Genomic DNA, 5,849 nt, shown 5'->3' with positions numbered 1-5,849 from the left:
GGTTTTCAAACAGCCCCAATCTATGAATGAATGTGAAAACTGAACTAACATTTCATTTCAACCCAATCTCTCCTCCCTTCTCTCAAAGGGTTTGCGGGCATTTTGGTTGATAATTAATTTCTCTCTCTCTCTCTCTCTCTGTCTCTCTCTCTCTCTCTCACATCTTCCTTCAGACACCACATGAAGCCAGGCTGATGGCAGCCAGAGTCCTGGAGATACGTCCACCACCATTGGATCCACAGGACTTTCCACCACCAGCCTGTGATCTTCTGCATTTGGCATCATTGCATGTGCTGAGTGAGTCTAAAGAAGAATTTATGGACTAGTACTGGACATATGAGCAAATATCAAGCTTATGGACTTGATCTGGACTGGGCTGGGATGTTTTCTCAATATGTAATTGCTCTTTGATATAAAGCTCTCTCTTACACACGAGTGTCTATGGATTTGTTTCTTTAGTCAACCAGTCTAACACATAAGTACCAAGATAACTCAGTCTTCAAGGTACATACAACTCATGACTCTCTCCCATAACCCACCCCTCCACCCTTGCCCTCTGCAACTCTGCCACAGTACTTTCTTGCACATAATAGCTGTTTGATTAGGATTCGAACATTACACACTGCCCTGGATTTTCTTGTGTGTTACTTTTCCTGCATATAAAAATATAAGATGAGGCCACAATATTTGCTATCTGGTGTCAAACAGATAAAGAAAGAATGGTGCACACCATTGCCACTCCCTCCTCCCTCAGTTCTTAAGAAAAACATGATCTTCTGGAGATTTATATGAATCTATTTTTTTATATGCAATACAATCTTTTTATATCATTAAATATATTTATGATAGCATAAATGAAATCATGTTTCTCAGCTTGGTAATCTTCCTTCAAGTTCATCCGCAATTTCCCAAATACTGCTATTGAGAATTAGACTTATAATCAAGGTTATAGCTTTTATTTCTTCATCAGTTCTCTTTTAGACACTTACAGAAACCTCTTTGTCAAAAATGAGCTCTACCTAGAAATGGAGACACACAAGAAAGCAAATGAGAAATTAATTAAAAGAAACCACAATTATTCTTAAACCACGATTCAGTTCAATTCTAAAAGCATTATCAGAAGATACACATATCTAAAATAAAAAATAGAACCCCTTATTGCCTTGATGATATCCATTTTTAAAGAATTGCTTCTTATTGGACTCCCCAGAAAACTATTAAGGAGACATCTTGTATGAACGTGAGTATAGGAGTTTTGATGACTCACCACGTCATCTAGCTCCAGAAATGACAGCACTGTGGGAAGGCCCCCACAAAACCGCATCAACTTATTTTTTATTGCTCAGGGTGAGCTCTAGTCTGAATGTCTTGATTCATTCTGTGAAGATGTTCCCATCTCAGCAGATCAGATATGACATCCGACAAAGAACTGCAAGTTCTTTGCTGGTTTCCATGAATTCCAGGAGCAAGTATTGAATTCAGGGTCATAGGGCAGTACAGACATCAATAACTGAAAGCACTCCAAAGGAGAAGAAGTACAGCTGGGAAAAAGGCCACATGGAAGGCTCGGGGAAGAAGTGAGGCTTGGTGAAGCAGGCGAGCAGTAGCAGTGGTCAACGTGGCACACCTGCTTTCAGAGATGCCATTATGACATGGTGCCACAGCACAAGCAGGAACTGCTGTCTTCTGACTCCCTTATGACCACAGCCTATTCTACATAGGAAGCCAATCCATGTCTGTTACCCAATGAATATGAACTCTGCTTACATTTTGTCCTGTAATTTGTACTTGCAACTCTGTATAGGAGCGATATTATTTTCTATTGCTGAAAACACTATATAGCCAGTTGCTGTCAAGATAATTCCAACCCATGGCAGGCCCATGTGAATAGAACTGCTCCACTAGGTTTTCTTTCTTTTTTTCTTTTTCCCACTAAGTTTTCAAGGGTCATTTTGGGAATTTGGTTACAGCACTACCATTTCTTACCTTCATTAGGAAGGTTGAGACCCACTGCTTTAAGCCTTTATGGAAGCAGACAGCCGTATTTCTCTCCTTTGGTGTAACTACTGGGTTAGAACTGCTGATGTTGCAATTAGGAGCTCAAAGCATAAGCCACTATATCACCTTGCTCGTAAAATGTCTTAAACATTCTATTCAGCTGTGGTTCACATCCCATAAACCAGAGGCCATCACTAAATTGAATGTTTAAGACATTGTTAAGAGCAAGTCCAGCAACCCTGGTAGTATAGTGCTGACTGCAAGGTCAGCAGTGGAAACCACCAGCAGCTCCGAAGGAGAAAGAGGACGTTTTCTACTCCCACAAAGAGTTAAGCCTCAGAAAAGCTACAAGGCCAGTTCTACCCTGTCCTATGAGGTCGCTATGAGTCAGAATTGAGTTGATGGCAATGAGTTTGAGCTTGATGAGCAAGTCCAAGCCTCCTTGAATTGCAGTTCAAAGCTTCTCAACTGTTAATCCCCTTTGCAGCAATTTCTCCTAATAGTTCAATAAAAGCGTAAAACAAAGAAACAAAACCCTGGAAACAACTATTATACAGACCGAAATATCTATATTCTAAAAATAGTAGAACAGAAAGCATGAGGTTTTCTTTCTCATCATATTCTAGGATTATAATGCTCTAAATCTAACATCCCACTACTTGTCTGTCAGTTTGTCACACTCTGGTGGCTTGTGTATTGGTGTGAGGCTAAAAGCTATTGTGTTAGTCTCTAGGTTGACTAGAGAAACAAATCCAGGGTGACTCATATGTGTCTAAGAAAGAGCTTTATATAAAGAGTAATTATACAGTAAGAAAACATCACAGCCCAGTTCAGATCAAATCCATAAGTCCAATATTAGCCCATATGTCTGATACCAACCTAAAAATCCTCTTCAGACTCACAAAACACAAGCAATGATGCTGAATGCAGGAAGATCACAGGCCAGTGGGTGGGAGGGCTTGTGGATCCAGTGGCCTTGAAGTATCTCAGCACTGGCAGGGGTTCTCCACATGGCTTCTCCAGCACCCAGGACTCTGGCTGCAACAGGGTAGGCCTATGTGGCTTCTCCTCGGGGATATTTTGCTGGGAGTGAGCGTGTTTCCCACCTCCAAAGAGCTAATTATCTCCTTAGCGCCTCCAAATGAGATCATCAAGCTGTGATCCGATTGACAGGCTAAACCCCACCCCTTCACTCTTAATCCTCAAATGACTCCAGATTGGATAACTACCACAGCTATGTCACCAATATTTCAAATGCCAGCAGGATCACACAATGTGAACAGGTTTCGGCACAGCTGCCAGACTAAGAAGAGAATAAAAGACAGTCTCAGCTGCCCACTTCATGTAAGGAGCTGCTGAAATCTTGTGCAGAGCTTCAAATCACTGTCAGATACAGCAGATGAAGTGAATGGAAGCAGAACATTGTTGGAGATAGTACCAAAGGTTGGGCCCTTCTGGTTGGAGGGCACTCATGATGTGGCTGAGGAAGAGCTGCTTTCCCAAAGTAAAATCAACCATGGTGACTACAACAGAGTAAAGCCTGTGGGAGTAGAGCTGTCCAGATCTTCACTTGCTGAAGGCGTATAACTCAAAGTGAAAAGAAACCACAACAAAAACCTAAGGATTGGAACACTGAATATGCTAAGAATGAATCTAAAAAATTAGAAGTAGAGAATACACAAAGATTGATATCCTAGTCATTGGTGAGCTGAAATGAACTAGTATTGATAATTTTTAATGAGAAAGTCATATGGTTTACTATGCTGATGTGTTAGTCTGGGTACTTTAGAGAAACAAATCCACAGCAACTCATGTATAAGAGAGAGTTTTATATAAAGGTTAAGGTGTGCATCAAGAAAACATGCCAACCTAGTGCTGCCCAAGCCCATGAGTCCAACATTAACCCATTAACCCATATGTCCAACACCAATCCACAAAGTCCTCCTCCATCTCACAAAACAGATGCAATGATGCTGACTGCAGGAAGAAAGCTGAGTCAGTGAATATGTAAGCATCTCAGCACTGGCAGGGGTCTCCACATGGCTGCTCCAGCACCCAGGGCTGCATCGGGGTAGGTCCATGTGGCTTCTCTTTGGGGATGTCTTGTAGGGAGTCAGCCTTGCAAGCTGAATCAGGGAACTGCTAAGGCAGCTGCATCCTGGTCCGACCATCAGAAAACAAGAGACCCGAGAACTCGAAAGGCGAGGCTCACCAAGCCATTTATCCCTCAGCCCTTCAATTAACCCCACATGTGTTTATCGGCCAGGTTGGCACAATAAACTAACTATATCAGCTGAGAGCAACATAATCTAGAGGAATGGTGTTACATTCATCCTCAAAAAGGGCATTTCAAGATCTATTTTATATCTATACACTTTCCAGGACATCCAATAGGATTTTATCTATATACCTTCAAGGATATCTTATCAACACAACTATTATTCAAATTTATAGACCAACCATCAAAGTTAGGGATGAAGACGCTGAAGAATTTTACCAATGTCTTCAGTCTAAAATTGATCAAACATGCAATCCAGATGTACTGATAGTCACTGGAGATTGGAATGCAAAAGTTAGAAACCAAGAGGAAAGAACAGTAGCTGGAAAATATTGTGTTGGTGATAGAAATTAATCTGGATATAGCATGATTGAACTTTGCAAGACCAATGACTTGTTCATAGCAAATACCCTTTTTCAAAAACACAACAGCAACTATACATGTGAACTTCTCCAGATGGAATACACAGAAATCCAACTGAGTATCTCTGTGAGAAGAGACAATGGAGAAACTCGATATCAGCAGCTAAAACCAGGCCTGGCACTGACTGTGGAACAGACCATCAATTGCTCATATGTAAATTCAAGGCAAAGCTGAACTAAACTAAAACAAGTCCACGAGAACCAAAATATGATCTTGAGTCTATCCCACTTAAATTTCTAGAACATCTCAAGCACAGATTTGACACAGAGAATCTTGTCAAAAGACCTCATGAGCTGTTGGAGAATATCAAGAACGTCATTCATGAAGAAAGCAAAATGTCATTAGAAAGATAGGAAAGAAAGAAAAAAGTGTATGTCAGAAGAGATTGAACTTTGCTCTAGTTAAGGCACACGAAAGAAATTAAGCAGTCACAGAGCTGAGCAAAAGACAGCTTGAGAAGACAAAGTAAAATACTGTAATAAAAATGTGTACAGCCCTGAACTTAGAAAACCACAAAAAAGGAGGAACACACTCAGAATAGCCTAAACTAAAAGAACTCAAGAAAAAATTCAAGCCTTAAAATGCATATCTATATATGCAAAATATGGAATGATGCAGGAACCATCAAGAGAAAATGGAAGAAATACAGAGTCACTTTATCAAAAATAACTTAGTCAGCATTCCACCATTTCAGGAGGTAGCGGTATGAGCAAGAACCAACGGTGCTGAAGGAAGAAGTTTAAGCTGCAGTGAAAGCATCAGCCATAAACAAGGCTCAAGATATTGTTGAAATATCAATTGTAATGCTTCAACAAGCTGATGAAGCACTGGAAGCACTTATTCATCTATGCCAGGTAATTTGGAAGCCAGCTACTTGGCCAACTTGCTGGAAGAGATTCATATTTATACCCGTTCCAAAGAAAAGTAACCTGTCAGAATGATCAAACGATAGAAGTTATTAATGATAACTCAGGCTCACATGTAAGCAGATTTTTATTGAAGATCATCCATCAATGGTTGCAGCAGTACATTGATACAGAGCTGCCCGAGGTTCAGGCCAGATTCAGAAGAGGATGTGGAGCAAGAGATATCATTGCTGATGTCAGATGGATTTTGGCCAACAGAGATAGTAGAAAGATGTTTACTTGTG

General features: G+C 40.6%; 1 protein-coding gene and 1 pseudogene across 1 annotated transcript in view; one reads left to right on the top strand and one right to left on the bottom strand.

The window, feature by feature from the left end:
- Positions 1 to 5,849, bottom strand: part of SLC22A23 (solute carrier family 22 member 23) — a gene marked incomplete at its 5' end in the record, with an annotated part of 279,935 nt that overhangs the window by 266,543 nt on the left and 7,543 nt on the right. The gene's annotated exons all lie outside the window — the stretch shown is intronic.
- LOC105979446 overlaps positions 3,515 to 5,849 on the top strand; it is a 4,299-nt pseudogene continuing 1,964 nt past the window's right edge.

The sequence above is a fragment of the Echinops telfairi genome, unplaced genomic scaffold, assembly GCF_000313985.2.
Source record: "Echinops telfairi isolate 266 unplaced genomic scaffold, ASM31398v2 ScPeMD7_655;HRSCAF=1070, whole genome shotgun sequence".
In the NCBI taxonomy this organism is placed as follows: domain Eukaryota; kingdom Metazoa; phylum Chordata; class Mammalia; order Afrosoricida; family Tenrecidae; genus Echinops; species Echinops telfairi.
This window is presented reverse-complemented; position numbering and strand designations above follow the sequence as displayed.